The following is an 18,011-nucleotide window of genomic DNA, read 5'->3' as shown; positions in this document are numbered from 1 at the left end:
ACTGATCCTTTCAGGTAACTGTAAGGGTGGAATTCTAACCATAACTGTAAGGGACCACCAATGTAAGGGGCATCTTCTTAATGACCCATGATGGAGTAGGCTTAGTACGGGTTCCCTGTGACCTGAAAATTATTTCAAGGTTTTCTCTGGGGTAAAAAGGCAGAGAAAGGCTGCCCTAGAAGGTGCCCACAGATGTGTGATGAGCATCATCCAACCCAATCATTTTCCACTGGAATGGTGACAATGTTTCTGGATATCGGTGTGTATGTGTAATACCTGTCAACAAGGGTGGTTTAGGCATCTGGGGAAAATGGAGACAATCTAATTGTCTATGACATATTCTTCAACAAGGGTGGCCGAGGCATCTGGGAAAATGGAGACCATCTAATTGTCTATGAAATACTCTTCAACATAGGCAGCTGAGGCATCTGGGGGAAATGGAGACAATCTAATAGTCTATGATATACTCTTCAGCAAGGTAGGTCAAGGCATCTGGGGGAAATTGAGACAATCTAATTGTCTATGACATATTCTTCAACAAGGTGGCCGAGTCATCTGTGGGAAATGGAGACAATATAATTGTCTATGAAATAGTCTTCAACAAGGTAGGTCAAGGCCATCTGGGGAAATTGAGACAATCTAATAGTCTATGAAATACTCTTCAACAAGAAGTGGCCGAGTCATCTGGGGCAAATAGAGACAATCTAATTGTCTATGAAATACTCTTCAACCAGGGTGGCCGAGGGCATCTGGGGAAAATGGAGACCATCTAATTGTCTATGAAATACTCTTCAACATAGGCAGCTGAGGCATCTGGGGGAAATGGAGACAATCTAATAGTCTATGATATACTCTTCAGCAAGGTAGGTCAAGGCATCTGGGGGAAATTGAGACAATCTAATTGTCTATGACATATTCTTCAACAAGGGTGGCCGAGTCATCTGTGGGAAATGGAGACAATATAATTGTCTATGAAATAGTCTTCAACAAGGTAGGTCAGGCATCTGGGGGAAATTGAGACAATCTAATAGTCTATGAAATACTCTTCAACAAGAGTGGCTGAGTCATCTGGGGCAAATAGAGACAATCTAATTGTCTATGAAATACTCTTCAACCAGGGTGGCCAAGGCTTCTGGGGGGAAAATGCAACAATAATACAATTAAAATAGACAATCTTAGTTAGGACTTTTAGGCAGTCACAAACACAAAATATGATACTTTTTTTTTTTTTTTTTTTACAAAAATTCTTTATGAAACCTCGATTCATAATAACAATACAAATAAAAGTGTAATCAGCTGCAGATGACAAGATGTTACACCAGACCATCCTTAATTGGTTATCTGTAGGCAATTATATTCACCACAGCTATGTGAATAAACCCCAACAGTTTAATTTTCCACCAAATCTTCATCAGGAAAACGTTTTGGTGATTATCAGATTTGAAACCTCATCAGCACTGTTCAATTCAAATATGAGATGTGTCCATATGTTCTCAACCAACCCCACAGTGTAGCTTGGAGAGCACCAAGGGCGCTACAAAAATCCCCATGGAAATCCCAATAAGGGAAAGCAGGGCAGTGAGTCAACTTAATTGGTTGTGCCACATATCCACTGGTACATACTCTGACTGCCCATCAATAACAAATCTTTCCATCTTCCAAAAAAGGGGAACAGGTTACGTTCCTTTAAAGCCAAAAATGAGTTAAAGGGCATGATCCAAGAGACCCTTCCAAAATAGTTTTCTCCGCATCTTCTGCACCACAATGTGTATCTTTGAAAAAATGGCCACTGTTTTGTTTTTATAAATGAAGTTTAATAAAGAAATTTTGTTGAAAAAAAATGTACACATTTTGTATTTGTGATTTGTATTTGCCTAAAAAGCCCCAACCAAGATTGTCTATTGTACTATTTCTAGGGATGTGGAAACTTTTTGCCCGATCAGACCTGGTTTGGAATCTAATTGTCTATGAAATACCCATCAACAAGGGCGGCGAAGACTTCTGGAGAAAACAGCGACAATCTATTGTCTATAAAATACCATAAACAAGAACGGCCAAGGCTTCTAGAGAAAATGGCAACAATCGAATTGCTTATGAACACACTCAACAAGGGCGGCCAAAGCTTCTGGAGAAAAGAGCGATAGTCTTATAGGCAGGTTGAAACACTTAGGTGTTGTCCTGGCTGGAAAGGGTAGGGGTTAATGCCTTTCTAGGTTCTTTGGTCTTTCTGGCGGGTTCTTGTCTGGGTTTGGCCCATTTATCCTTGTGATATATAAATTGGGCCAGTGGTCCAATGCACAGAGTCCCCTGTGGAGAACCCTGTGGAGTAGAAGGGGGGAAAGAAATCACAAAGAGAGAAGCTTAGAGAGTCAGGACCTGTATCAGGCCCTAGACCAGTATAGGATTGAGACAAAGACCAACACCCGGAGGAGCAGAGGGAATGCCGTCCTCCCACTTCCTGCATGTAGAGTCATCTGAAGTTGGAGTTTTGCCCTGAAGACACAAACGCTGGTCTGTGCCTTGGAAGGACCTGTACCTACATGGAGATGCCTATAAAGGACTTGTCTGCGCTTGGACTAAATGCACAATACAGAGAAGGTGTACATTGGCACGGGAAACAAAGTTAACTGGAGAAAAGTTTTCTCTGGCAAGTGTACATAGTGTACGTTCATCTCTAAGAGTAGAGATCCGCCTCAAGGTTGAAGATTCCCCACGGCAATCTCAGCCTCATCTCAGGGCATTGATGAATACGGCACAAGCAAAGGTACCCATGTGTGTAGTGAAGTGACCCTGTACATGGAGCCTAGTGTAGCCCAGAAGAACCCACCCCGGGGTAGGTCTCTTATGTGACCCAGTACCTGGTGCCCAATGAGTTGGAAAACATGGAGGATGTGACAAACAATCACCCGCCTACTCTTACAATCTGATTGTCTATAAAACAACAAGTATAGCCAAGGCTTCTGGGGGAAATGGCCACAATCTGTCTATGAAATACCCGTCAACAAGGATGGCCAAGGTTTCTGGGGGAAATGGACACAATCTGTCTATGAAATACTCATCAATAAGGACGGCCAAGGCCTTGGGGGAAATGGTGATAATCTAATTGTCTAAGAAATGCCCATCAACAAGCATGGCCCAAGCTTCTCACAATACCATACACAGGAGAGAGATCTCAGTGATTGATGAGATTGTATGGTGATTGTTTCATCAGCGTGGAGGACACATCGGCAGCGATTCATCGCGCTTAAAAGGAAGTGTGCTTAGGGCATGCTAAAGTGGCCTTTCAGTCAATGTTATCATATGTCACTTTTGCATGCCTAATTGGGTTTATGTAATTAATAATTTATCAATAGGCTCATGTTTTCCATGACCTCCTCCAGTTTATGAATCAAAGGAGAGGTTTGGTTGGAATTTTGTGGCTGTGATACTATTGTTCACAGTGGTGTGCTATCCGTACAGACATGGACCTGAAGGCTGTCCACCTCTCTTCTAGCATTGAGGATGGATTATAGATATGAAATACAATGTTACAATGGTGTAGAAATCTTCTGCTAACTATTTGGAGAAAAATAGACCTCTGCAATGTAAAGGTCTTAGTGTATGACATGGTGTCTGTGCAAAGAGCAACGTCTAATTATGGAGAGTAAGAAATCACAAAGTGTGATACATAGACCCCCCTCCCCCAGACTCCCCCTCTGCACCCCAACACCCCTCTGCAGGCAAGAAGAGACCCATAGGGTCCCCCTCACTCACCTGAGCAGCCAGCCGAGGACATGTCAGCTTCCTCCGCAGCCTGTGTACACTGCTGGTTACTAACAACAACCTGCACAGCCGTCTCCGGCTACCTGTTACTGCCAGGATGTCACCAGATGGGGGAGGGGCTGCTGACAGGTGCAAAGCTGGAGAACACAAAGGAGAGTGAGAGAGAAAGAGACAGAGATAAGAGAGAGAGAGAGAGAGAGAGAGAGAGAGAGAGAAAGAGACAGAGAGAGAGAATAGAGAGAGGAGACAGACAGACAGAGAAAGAGAATAGAGAGAGGAAGAGAGAGACAGAGAGAGAGAATCAGAGAGAGAGAGAGGGGGGTGGGAGGGGGGGGGAGAGAGAGAGAGAATAGAGAGAGAGACAGACAGACAGACAGACAGAGAGAGAGAATAGAGAGAGACAGAGAGAGAGACAGAATAGAGAGAGATAATAGAGAGAGGAGAGACAGACAGACAGAATAGAGAGAGAGAATAGAGAGAGACACACAGAGAGAGAATAGAGAGAGATAATAGAGAGAGGAGGAGAGAGAGACAGACAGAGAGAGAGAGAATAGAGAGAGAGAATAGAGAGAGAGAGAGAGACACAGAGAGGGACGCAGATTGAGAATAAGAGAGAGAGAATAGAGAAAGAGAGACAGAGAGAGAGAATAGAAAGAAGAGAATAGAGAGAGAGACAGAGAGAGAGAGAGAGAGAGAGAGAGAGGGAGAGAGAGAGAGAGAGAGAGAGAGAAGAGAGAGAGAGAGACGAGAGAGAGAGAGAGAGATAGAAGAGAGGAGAGAAAGAGAGACAGACAGAGAGAGAATAGAGAGAGAGAGAATAGAGAGAGAGACAGAGAGAGAGAGACAGACAGACAGAGAGAGACTAGAGAGAGAGAGAGACAGACAGAGAGAGAGAATAGAGAGAGAGAATAGAGACAGAGACAGAGAGAGAGACAAGAGAGAGAGAGAGAGAGAAGAGAGAGAGAGAGAGAGAAGAGAGAGAGAGAGAGAGAGGAGAGAGAGAGAGAGAGAGAGAGAGAGAGAGAGAGAGACAGAGAGAGAGAATAGAGAGAGAGAGACAGACAGAGAGAGAGAGAATAGAGAGAGAGAATAGAGACAGAGAGAGAGAGAGAGAGAGAGAGAGAGACACAGAGAGAGAAGAGAGAGAGAGCAAGAGAGAGAGAGAGAGAAGCGAGAGAGAGAGACGAGAGAGACAGAGAGAGAGAATAGAGAGAGAGAGAATAGAGAGAGATAATAGAGAAGAGGAGAGAGAGACAGACAGACAGAGAGAGAGAATAGAGAGAGAGAATAGAGAGAGAGAGACACACAGAGAGAGAATAGAGAGAGAAAATAGAGAGAGGAGAGAAAGAGAGACAGACAGAGAGAGAATAGAGAGAGAGAGACAGAGAGAGAATATATATATAGAGAGAGAGACGACAGAGAGAGAATAGAGAGAGAGAGGAGAGAGAGACACACAGAGAGAGACACAGAGTGAGAATGGAGAGAGAGAATAGAGAGAGACAGAGAGAGAGACAGAAAGAGAGAATTAAAAAGAGAGAATAGAGAGAGGAGAAGAGAGAGAGCATGACAGAGAGAGAGAGAATAGAAAGAGAGAGAATAGAGAGAGATGGGGGGAGGAGAGACAGAGAGAGAGACGAGAGAGAGAGAGAGAGATGAGAGAGAGAGAGAGAGAGAGAGAGAGAGAGAGAGAATAGAGAAAGAGAGAGAGAGAGAGAAGAGAGAGAGAGAGAGAGAGATAGAGGACAGAAAGATTTAGAGAAAGGGAGAGAGAGACACAGGAAGATGAGAGAACAGAGAAGTGCGGGGTCCCTGTCCCCAACCTAACTAGGACTCCAAACACAGAAATATTCCATCTGGAATTCTGTAAGCACCTCCTCCAAATCCATCTGATCATCTTCCTGCAACTGCCTTGCCAGGCTGATCTGTTTAGGATCTCCCTTATTACTCCCACTACAGAAGAGGGCGCCACCATAAAACCTTGAAGCTCAGAAAAGTACAGGAGCTTCTGTTTGGGCAGATTACAGGCGTTTTTCTGCTTTTACTCTGGTGACCCTTTCACCTGTGCAAAATCGCAAGCAAAAAAACGCGGTGAAAATGCACAACTTTCTGCCTGAAAAGGAAATGCTCAGTTGTGAATTCAGCCTTACTGACTAACTAGGACCAATCCAAGCCACATGGCAACAACTCCTAAGAACCTTCTCCATCTGCTGAATGTACATGTCCTCCTATTGTCACCATCAGAGGGAGGCCGGCAAGACTGTACTAGGATGAGCCCACGAATCCAAACAGAGGAAAACCACAAAACAAACCAACAGTCACTCTTTATATTTATTAACCACAAGCTTCATAAATCCATATGATACACATCCTGGTACCACATCTGCTTGGAGGAAATACTCACCTCCTCCTACCCCTGATAATGTCCCCGGACTCCCCTCCTATCCCCTTTATATTATCACCTTACCCCTGATAATGTCCCCGGACTTCCCTCATATCCCCTTTATATTACCCCTTACCCCTGATAATATCCCCGGACTCCCCTCTATCCCCTTTATATTACCCCTTACCCCTGATAATGTCCCCGGACTTCCCTCCTATCCCCTTTATATTACCCCCTGATAATGTCCCGGACTCCCCTCCTATCCCCTTTATATTACCCCTTACCCCTGATAATGTCCCCAGGCTCCCTTCTATCCCCTTTATATTACCCCTGATAATGTCCCCAGGCCTCCTCTCTATCCCTTTATATTATCCCCTACCCCTGATAATGTCCCCGGACTCCCCCTCCTATCCCCTTTATATCACCCCTTACCCTGATAATGTCCCCGAACTCCCCTCCTATCCCCTTTATATTACCTCTTACCCCTGATAATGTCCCCGGACTTCCCTCCTATCCCCTTTATATTACCCCTTACCCCTGATAATGTCCCCGGACTCCCCTCCTATCCCCTTTATATTATCCCTTACCCCTGATAATGTCCCCGGACTCACCTCCTATCCCCTTTATATTATCCCTTACCCCTGATAATGTCCCGGACTCCCCTCCTATCCCCTTTATATTATCCCTTACCCCTGATAATGTCCCGAACTCCCCTCCTATCCCCTTTATATTACCCCTTACCCTGATAATGTCCCCGGACTTCCCTCCTATCCCCTTTATATTATCCCTTACCCCTGATAATGTCCCCGGACTTCCCTCTTATCCCCTTTATATTATCCCTTACCCTGATAATGTCCCCGACTCCCCTCCTATCCCTTTATATTATCCCTTACCCCTGATAATGTCCCCGGACTCCTCTCCTATCCCCTTTATATTATCCCTTACCCCTGATAATGTCCCGGATTTCCCTCCTATCCCATTTATATTACCCCTTACCCTGATAATGTCCCCAGACTCCCCTCCTATCCCCTTTATATTATCCCTTACCCCTGATAATGTCCCCGGACTTCCCTCCTATCCCCTTTATATTATCCCTTACCCTGATAATGTCCCCGGACTCCCCTCGTATCCCCTTTTTATTACCCCTTACCCCTGATAATGTCCCCGGACTTCCCTTCTATCCCCTTTATATTACCCCTTACCTCTTATTTTTTCTATACAATTCTCTTTGTCCATTTCTTAGAGATCAGCAGACGCTCCACCCTGGTGGCCGATCTGTATAACGCAGCATATGTTTGAAGTTGATCCACACAAAAAAGTGACATTATCAGCTCGTCTACCGACCCGGTAGTACCTGGGGGAAATTATTAAACATGTTTAGAGTGAACCATGAATTATGAGCTGGAATTATTGCTCTCACTCTGATGTTTGCAGTGATACCTCACATGTGTGGAGGAATTGATGTTTTACATACACAGGTTCATCCAACGCGGCACTTTTCATACAGAGTGTGTACGGGGTGCTTTAAAACATTTTTTATATTATTTTTAATAATTTTACATAATTTATTTAACACTTTTTTACAAAAATGTTTTGGTTGAACTTTATTGCTATCACCATGTGACAGGTGATAGGCCTTCTTTATAGTCTTCATGGGACAGGAGCATGTGATCAACAATGGGGGGGGGGTTACGTTTCTATGCCATAGATGAACAATGCATGGGGAGCAAGCTAAATGTCACTGCCATGAACATCAATGTGTGTGTGGGGGGGGGTGGGGGTGGGGGGGGGGGACTTTTACCGCAATGAACCAATAGAGGGTTGGAGGGATGAGGAGGGGGTTCATCTGCACTGCCATAACCACCTATGCAGGGAGATGAGGGCGTTTATTTTCACTGCTATGGCCACCAATGCAAGAAAGAGGAATGAGGGGTGTTTACATTTCTCTGCCATGGTCACCAATGGGTGTGGGTGTGTGTGTGGGGGAGGGGAGGGTTAACGTCCACTGTCACTAATCAACAATGTAGGGGGGAGGGGGTACTGACACCAGTTTTGGCCATTATTATTACAGTCCCTGACACCAAGGTTGGGAGTTATTACTGTATTCACTGACACCAATGCTGGAGGGTTATTATTACATCCACTGGCACCAATACTGGGGGTTATTATTACATCCACTGTCACCAATACTGGGGGGGGGGTTATTATTACATCCACTGGCACCAATGCTGGGGGTTATTATTACACCCACTGGCACCAATGTTGGGGGTTATTATTATGTCCACTGGAACCAATTCTGGGGGTTATTATTACATCCACTGACACCAATGCTGGGGGTTATTATTATTATTACCTCCACTGGCACCAATTCTGGGGCTTATTATTACATCCACTGGCACCAATGCTGGGGGTTATTATTACATCCACTGGCACCAATTCTGGAGGTTATTATTACATCCACTGGCACCAATACTGTGGGTTATTATTATGTCCACTGACACCAATGCTGTGGGTTATTACATCCACTGGCACCAATACTGGGGGTTATTATTACATCCACTGGCACTAATGCTGGAGGCTATTATTACATTCACTGGCATCAATGCTGGGGGGTTATTTTTACATCCACTGGCACCAATGCTGGGGGTTATTATTACATCCTCTGTCACCAATGCTGGGGGGTTATTATTACATCCACTGACACCAATACTGGGGGGTTATTATTACATCCACTGATACCAATTCTGGGGGTTATTATTACATCCACTGGCACCAATGCTGGGGGTTATTATTACACCCACTGGCACCAATGTTGGGGGTTATTATTATGTCCACTGGAACCAATTCTGGGATTTATTATTACATCCACTGACACCAATTCTGGGGGTTATTATTACATCCACTGACACCAATTCTGGGGGTTATTATTACATCCACTGACACCAATTCTGGGGGTTATTAATACATTCAATGACACCTATGCTGGGGATTATTATTGCATCCATTGACACCAGTGTTGGGGATTTATTATTACATCCACTGACACCAGTGTTGGGGGCTACTATTGTGTATGCTGACACCAATTTTGTGGGTTAATGCTTGGGATAAACATAGATCTATAGTCAGACAACAAGGCACCAATACTGTGGGTTATTATTACATCCACTGGCACCAATGCTGGGGGTTATTATTACACCCACTGGCACCAATGTTGGGGGTTATTATTATGTCCACTGGAACCAATTCTGGGATTTATTATTACATCCACTGACACCAATTCTGGGGGTTATTATTACATCCACTGACACCAATTCTGGGGGTTATTATTACATCCACTGACACCAATTCTGGGGGTTATTAATACATTCAATGACACCTATGCTGGGGATTATTATTGCATCCATTGACACCAGTGTTGGGGATTTATTATTACATCCACTGACACCAGTGTTGGGGGCTACTATTGTGTATGCTGACACCAATTTTGTGGGTTAATGCTTGGGATAAACATAGATCTATAGTCAGACAACAAGGCACCAATACTGTGGGTTATTATTACGTCCACTGACACCAATGCTGTTGGTTATTACATCCACTGGCACCAATACTGGGGGTTATTATTACATCCACTGGCACTAAAGCTGTGGGTTATTACATCCACTGGCACCAATACTGGGGGTTATTATTACATCCACTGGTACCAATGCTGGGGGGTTATTATTACATCCACTGCCACCAATGCTGGGGGGTTAGTATTACATCCACTGGCACTAATGCTGGGGGTTATTATTATATCCACTGGAACCAATACTGGGGGTTATTATTACGTCCACTGGCACAAATGTTGGAGGTTATTATTACCTCCACTGGCACCAATACTGGGGGTTATTAATACATCCACTGACACCTATGCTGGGGGTTATTATTGCATCCATTGACACCAATGCTGGGGATTATTATTGCATTCACTGACTCCAGTGTTGGGGGTTATTATTGTGTCCACTAGTACCAATGTTAGAGGTTTATATTGTACTCACTGATACCCATTTTGAGGGTTATTATTTCATCCATTGACAATAATATTGGGGGGGGGGGGGTTATTATTGCACTTACTGACACCATTGCTGGGGGGTTGCTGTAATCCATCGTCTTCGGTGTACATTGCGATACACTGCAAACAATGCTGCAGGACCAAAGTTTTAGGACGTTGAGGTGCAAAAATTTTCTGCTATTGTCCAGCCCTCTGCAAGTTTCAGGGGCCACACTTGAGGCCCCCTATAATTTTCAAGTTGACCACCACTGATACAAACAGAGAAGGGCTTGCAGCCTAAGCTACTGATGTACAGTATTTCATCGCTCATCCGGGGTGCACTTTGACCTTTTTACCCTGGGTGACAAAGGACCTTGTCCCAGCACGGGTGTGAGGAGTTCTTCGGCCCCTTCACTTCAGTCCAATTTTTCTCTGGAAATCAGAAACTCCAATCTACAGAGTAGTGTGGGAAAATCACAAATGCTTCAATTTTATTATTCACAGACCACGAGCGTCACACGGTGAGCAAGGATGAACCTGAACAAGATGGCGGCCCTGCGGCAATTCTGGGAACATTTTCAAAAGTTGTGGTGCTTTTTTGCGTTCATTTTCTACAGACTTTGTATACCAAACAGCGCCGCTGTACCCAAACAAAATTTACGTCTTTTTTCCCCCACAAATAGAGCTTTCTTTTGGTGGTATTTGATCACCTCTGCGGTTTTTATTTTTGGCGCTATAAACAAAAAAGACAATTTTGAAAAAAAAATATTTTTTACTTTTTGCTATAATAAATATCCCCCAAAAATGTTTTTGAAAAACAAATTTCTTCATCAGTTTTGTCCAATATGTATTCTTCTACATATTTTTGGTAAAAAAAAAAAAAAAATCGCAATAAGCGTATATTGATTGGTTTGCACAAAAGTTATAGCGTCTACAAACTACGGGAACGATTTACGGCATTTTTATGACATTTTTTTTTTTTTTTACTAGTAATGGCGGTGATCTGCGACATTGCGGTGGACACATCGGACACTTTTGACACATTTTTGGGACCAATGACATTTATACAACGATCAGAGCTATAAAAATGCACTGATTACTGTGTAAATTTCACTGGCAGGAAAGGGGTTAAAGTGATTGTATCGCTTTCTTGTTTTTTAAATAACAAAGATGTCATACTTACCTCCTCTGTGCAGTTCGTTTTGCACAGTGTGGCCCCGATCCTCCTCTTCTGGGGTCCCCCAGTGGCGCTTTCAGCTCCTCCCTGCATCATATAACCCCCTAGGAGAAGCGCTCTATCGGGGGGTTACCTTGCGGGCACGCTCCCGAGTCCAGCATTTGCATCCATAGCCGGCCCCCGCCTCATTGGATTTGATTGACAGCAGCGGGAGCCAATGTCTGTGCTGCTATTAATCTATCCAATCAAGAGCCGGGACAACGGGCAGAGGGGGTGAGCACGTCTTCGGCGTGGGAATTACGGGGCTCAAGTGAGTAAAACTGGGGGGGCCGGTCCCTGTCAGAAGCATCCTATGCATTAAGGTGAAAAAACACGAGGGTTTACAGCCCCTTTAACACTAGGGGGCGATCAAGGGGTTAACTGTGTTCCCTAGTTAGTGTTTCTTACTGTATGGGGATGGGACTGACTGGGGGAGGAGACATATCGCTGTACGTACTTAGTAGGAACAAACAATATGTCTCCTCTCCCCTGACAGAACAGGGATTTGCACACACAAATCCCCGTTCTTGCTCTCGTTCTTGCAATCGTGAGTGGCCGTGGTGAGCGCACACGCCAGCCAAGCACATCAGGTCCACCGCCGTGCCGCGGGCGCGCGCCTCAGGCGGCTCTTAGGGGAAGACATACCAATACATCCTTTCGCGGGAATGTGCCACTTTGCCAACGTATATCGGCGTGAGCCGGTCGGCAGGTGGTTAATGGCATCCCAGTCTTAGGGTTCAATTTTGAGTTGGCCCACCCTTTGCAGCTATAACAGCTTCAATTTTTCTGGGAAGGCCGTCCACAAGGTTTAGGAGGGTGTCTATGGGAATATTTGACCATTCTTCCAGAAGAGCATTTGTGGGGTTAGGCACTGATGTTGGACGAGAAGGCCTGGCTCGAAGTCTCCGCTCTAAATCATCCCACAGGGTTGAGTGCAGGCCAGTCAAGTTTCTCCACCCCAAACTCGCTCATCCATGTCTTGCTTTGTGCACTGGTGGGGCCATCCCCAAACTCTTCCCACAAAGTTGGGAGCATGAAATTGTCCAAAATGTCTTGGTATGCTGACGCCTTAAGAGTTCCCTTCACTGGAACTAAGGGGCCAAACCCAACCCCTGAAAAACAACCCCACACCATAATCCCCCCTCCACCAAATGATTTGGACCAGTGCACAAAGCAAGGTCCATAAAGACATGGATGAGTGAGTTTGAAGTGGAGGAACTTGACTGGCTTGCCCTCAACCCAATAGAACACCTTTGGGATGAATTATGCCCCGTACACACGGTCGGATTTTCCGATGGACAATGTCCGATCGGAGCGTGTTGTCGGAAATTCCGACCATGTGTGGGCGCCATCGGACATTTTCCATCGGATTTTCCGACACACAAAGTTGGACAGCAGGAGATAAAATTTTCCGACAACAAAATCCGTTCGCGTCAATTCCGACCGTGTGTGGCCTGTTCCGACGCACAAAGTGCCACGCATGCTCAGAAGAAATTCCGACACGGGACAGCTCGTTCTGGTAAACGTAGCATTTCGAATGGATACAGCACTTTCGTCACGCTGCAATGTTCAAAATGGTTTAATACAGCGCACTCTCTTCTTCTTTATAATGTGACAAGAATTAAGTAGTTTTGCTGCTCATATTCACACACACTTCTCACAAACTTATTTCGTTACTATTTATCGGGATTCCCTCAATATATTTTGATTTCTCACATCTGACAACAAAATTTTTTGTTTTTTTTGGACTTTAATGTAGATTCTTTTTTTGTTTTTTTCTTTTTAATTTTTTTTTTTTTGGTGATTTTGATTTGTATTCCCGAAAATGTTTGTGTGTTTTTGGTGACAAGTTCCCACAACACCATTGATATGTTGTTCTATTTAATCTGTAGGAGATTGTTTGGTGTTGTTGTCCCTTGTTAATTTCACAATGTACTTTAGAAATGTACCTGTCCTTTTGGATGAAAACACACACAGGAGAGTAGAATTTACCCAAAAAAATTTTATTAAGGGCTCACAACTATAAACAAAGAGGGAGGCAACGCTGGAGAAACTGCAGAAGTGGGCGAAGCCTGGGACCCCCAGGGCAGACATCAATTATTTAAAAGCAAAATTGGTGGCCTGAGTAGTCCATATCATAAGGGAGGGCAGTCTGGTCCAGAAGTCCCAGAGATCCGGAAAGCAGCAGATGACATCTGTGTCCCCAGGCTGTGGTCATACGAGAGACTGCATCTTCTGTCAGACCAGACTGAACCCAGGGCCAACACTCTTTGGTCTTCCTTCCACGCTTCCTTACAGGCTTTGGCTGTGGTGGTGGAGTTGTGGCAGCAGGAGGAGGAGGAGGATCGTCCCTCTCAATGACATCCGTCTTGTGTGTCAGTTCCCCACTCTCCCCCTTACGTAGGACTTTATAAATCAGGTCCTCAGAGATCTTGCGCTGACCCTCCTGCATGCCCTGCAATTTTGTGGCAGCCATGCAGGCAAAGGCCTCTTCAGGACTGGGGAAGGCTCTGAGGGACGCAGAAGCCTCCTGGATCAGCCTGTACACTGAATCCTGCACGGGACTCGGAGTGGCCTTCCTGGCTCGTTTATATGGCAGGCGGAGGGGAGGGACCTGAGACTCAGTCAGGCTGCGACTTGTCCCAGGCTTCTCTTGGCTGACACTTAGCCCCGCCTCCTCCTGGCTGCCACTAATCCCCGCCTTCTCCTGGCTGCCACTAATCCCCGCCTCCTCCTGGCTGACACTAATCCCCGCCTCCTCCTGACTGCCACATTCCGCAGCCTCCTCCTGGCTGAGGTCTTCCTGTGTATGAAAAAGGGACATAGTTTTAGTTTTTTATTCATCAATCACACACAATTTTCACCTCCTGACTGCTGCAAATTGAATGTTAACAAATATAACAGACTATCCTTCTGAGCCCAGCATTTTGCATTCTTTTCCCAATTTTGGGTGCCCACTACTGTCTATTGATATGTAAAGCACTTTTTTTAATCAGCAATTAGTGATCAATAATAACATCTAATAAACATCATTTATTTATTGCCCAGAAATCTGTAGAAGAATACTATACCTGACTCCAGCTGGGCTCCTCCACTTCTTCCTGGCTGGAAGGCCCAGGTTGGACATCGGAAGCCTCAGCTGGGATGGAAGGAAGCGTGGAAGGAAGAGTAGAGAGGGATTCCCTGACTTCAGTGTGGTCTGACAGAAATCGCAGTCTCTCATAGTACCACAGCCTGGGGACATAAACGTCATCTGCTCCAGCTCCGGACCTCTGGGAATCTGTGACCTTCTTGCGCTCCCTAAGATAAGTGCTCCTCAGGCCACCAATTTTAGCTTTCAAATAAGGGATGGTTGCTGTGGGGACCACCGACTTCACCAACTCCAGCAGTTTCTCCAGCGCTGCCTGCCTCTTTTGTTTGTGGTTATAGTGGGGGTGTCTCACTTGCCACAGACAGGGCAGCTCCCTGTACTTGTCTATGAACAGGGGCAGGAAATTGTGGTCGTTGAACCCATCCATTTTCTCTGTAAGACACAACACAAGACAAAGCCTAATGTCAGGCCAAACTCCCCTAATCTTGTTACAATATAGGCTTCCATTTCGAAGCAGTATAGGCCCAAGTTTAGATCCTACCTTCGTTAGCACGATCGGCGTCTCCGCTGCTCCTTCCTCCGCTCACAGATCGTACGTAAGACGCGCGCGTTACGATTTATACACACTGCGCATGCGTATAACTCCGCCCGCCCCTGACGTTCTTTCTAGTCTATTCCCCGCCCCTTTTCGTTCGGCGCAGTGGGGGAAGAGCACATGGCGGATAGACAGCAGGATCGTGCTAATTGTAGCAACGAGGAGGAGGAGGAAAGGCTGGAGCCTGAAACGTCCCGATCCAGAAGGAGATTAAAGGACTCAAATATGTCCTTTGGGGAGATGTTGGAGATGGTGGACATCCTGAAGAAGGCTGACTATGATGGAAAGTATGGGCCTTACCCCAACCCCAATGTCAGAAAGGCCAAGATCATGGCAAAAGTGGTCAGGAGTCTGCACCGGAAATTCGGGGTACGACGATCGAAAGATCAGCTCAGGAAGCGGTGGTCGGACCTGAAATTACGAGAACACGAGCAGTACAGAAAGATCCGGGGATTGCTGCAAAAAAGTAAGTAGTTGTGCTGTGTTCCTATTCTTTATGTTTATTACGTTCGTGCTGCTCCATGTGCTTTTAGGAACTGTTGTACAGTTTAAAATGGCAACTTTCATGTTCATGGGCACATTATTCGTTCGGATCACACATTGTTATTTCGGACGATAAAATACCATTGTTTAGGCCATATGCATTTGGCCACCATTTTGACGCCCTATACTTGGCTTCAAAGAATTGGGTTGTGTAGATGGCTTTGTTACTAGAATGAAATGCAAACTAGATTCTGTGTAAGGAGAGGACACTGAGCAGCTGTTTTCACATCTGGACACTGGAGCACTAGTGTGGGACACAAGAACACCATTTTTATTAGGGGGCCACACAGGTGCTCCAGTGTATACTATAGGGGGGGCTACATCTGTGAAGCTTTTACCAAACAGGTAAAGTATTGCAGCTTGACAAAGGACACTAAAAAAGCTACATCTTGGAACTCTGCTAAAATAGACAATTGTACCCCACTTCCAAGCAATGTTTCATCTTTATAGTTCTGACATTAAATATCTGTGTGCTAATTATACCATTTTTGTTTTACATAGGGGAGAAAAGACTCGGAGGACACCCCTCATCCGAGGAGACCAGAGCCCCCCCCCCCCCTCTGGAAGAAGGGGAAAATCCCCCCAACACAAGATGAGCAGGAGGATGAAGACGTGGTGGAAGTAGTCACCACAACAGGTGAGTGTCTGCGACCACAGGCTCAGATAAGAGATGGATGGCGGTATATTTTTTAGACCTAATTTATTTTGGGTTTCCTCTCTTTTTAGGTGATCGTGAGGTTGTGGATGAAGATCCTTTCACATCCGAAAGTGCCCAGATCCTGATCGGGGAGATCATGGGGTGTAATTTACAATTGGAAAACATCAAGCAAAACATCAATGATGTTATTCCAAAATATAAAAACATCATTGATGTTTTGGGGCGAGTTTAAAACCCCTCCAAATCACTTTCTTCTTTTGTCTGCTACAATGTGCTAAATGTTTTTGTGATTTTTCCCAAAGCCAAATTTGGAGGATGCACACAGTGTGCCAACATGTGCTATCTGCCATCACGGGAGATCAATGGACGCGTTTTGGGGGTGCAACCCCTTCCTCAATAATAAAGTAGCGGTGAGGAAGGGCTTTCTCCCCCAAAACACATCCCTTGATCTCCCGTGATGGCAGCTAGCACATGTTGACATTGGGAAATTTGTGTGCATCTTCCAAATTTGGCTTTTCCAGGGGTGATTTCCCCCCATCTGAACGCTATATCAAACACAGTTCCTAAATACTCATGTCTGATATTGCCTTCAAGTTCTACCAAATGTGAACTTTGTAAGATCAAGATTTGTGTCTTTCTTGTGGGTTTTACACAGGCCTGTTTTCTATAAAATGGACATTTTGATTTTGGATAATGACACCACAAAAATTGTTATACAACAAACATGTTGGTTTGTCAGAAAAACCTTTGGTAAATGCACATGTGATTGTGCAGGTATTAAAAAGATTGTTCATCAAGAATGTGTGGATTATTGTCTCAACACTACAACACTTTTGGGGTGATGTAATTGGTGTTTTATGACAAAATGGGGGTTATTTCCTAAGGGCAAATCCACTTTGCACTACAAGTGCAGTTTCAGTGCAGTTGCAAGTGCACTTGTAGTGAAAAGTGTCTTTGCATTTAGTAAATAACAGCCAACAGTGCTTTGTATAAGGTTACACAATCACGACATTTTCTGCACTCCACACATTTCTGTCAGGGTCAGCTCAAACAAACACAAGCAGTAAATGTCCACAAAGAAGAGCCTGGGGGGAGATGCCTGTCGAGAACTTGAGGTCCTGCAGGCTTCTCCCTGTGGCCAAATACCGCAAGGTAGCAACCAACCTCTGCTCCGGAGTGATGGCTTGCCTCATGCAGGTATCCGGCCTGCTAATATAAGGGGTCAGCAAAGCCAACAAACGGTGAAACAAGGGGTCCGTCATCCTGAGAAAGTTCCTGAAATCATCAGGATTATTCTCACGGATCTCACCAAGCAAAGGCATATGACAGAACTGGTCACGCTGGAGCAACCAATTCTTGGTCCATGAACTCCTCCCCACCCTGTTCATGGACTGGACTTGTGTCAAGGTCAGGACCCCAACACCAAGCCCCCGCACAGCACGAGCTCTACGAGGAGTACGCATACGAAACATGGCTAGAAAACGGTCGGCTGCTCAGAATGAAGTAACAGAACGCACTGAAGAACAGCAAGGCCTGTGAAGAGCGACCTGAAAAACAGCAACGAGCGGGCAAGATCGCACAGAAAACTCCGATACGAACTGACTGCACGCACTGAAGAGCAGATACAAACCCACAAGCACAAACTGAACGGCAGAAAAGGATCTGAAAGCCACGAGTCTGAAAAAGCGCGAATCGTCTCTCACCAAACTTTTACTAACACGAGATTAGCAAAAGGA

General features: G+C 45.1%; 1 protein-coding gene and 1 long non-coding RNA gene across 2 annotated transcripts in view; both read right to left on the bottom strand.

Moving 5' to 3' along the window:
* Positions 1 to 3,871, bottom strand: part of LOC141126691 (uncharacterized) — a 39,414-nt gene extending 35,543 nt beyond the window's left edge. Inside the window, exon 1 of the mRNA XM_073612654.1 lies at positions 3,754 to 3,871. The gene's annotated coding sequence lies outside the window, so the exon portion shown is untranslated. The remainder of the gene's footprint in view (positions 1 to 3,753) is intronic.
* Positions 1 to 18,011, bottom strand: part of LOC141126696 (uncharacterized) — an 885,136-nt gene that overhangs the window by 239,310 nt on the left and 627,815 nt on the right. The window lies entirely within an intron of this gene.

Source organism: Aquarana catesbeiana, linkage group LG02, assembly GCF_042186555.1.
Source record: "Aquarana catesbeiana isolate 2022-GZ linkage group LG02, ASM4218655v1, whole genome shotgun sequence".
Classification (NCBI taxonomy): Eukaryota; Metazoa; Chordata; class Amphibia; order Anura; family Ranidae; genus Aquarana; species Aquarana catesbeiana.
The sequence above is the reverse complement of the archived record's forward strand: the minus strand, read 5'-3'. Positions and strand labels throughout refer to the sequence as shown.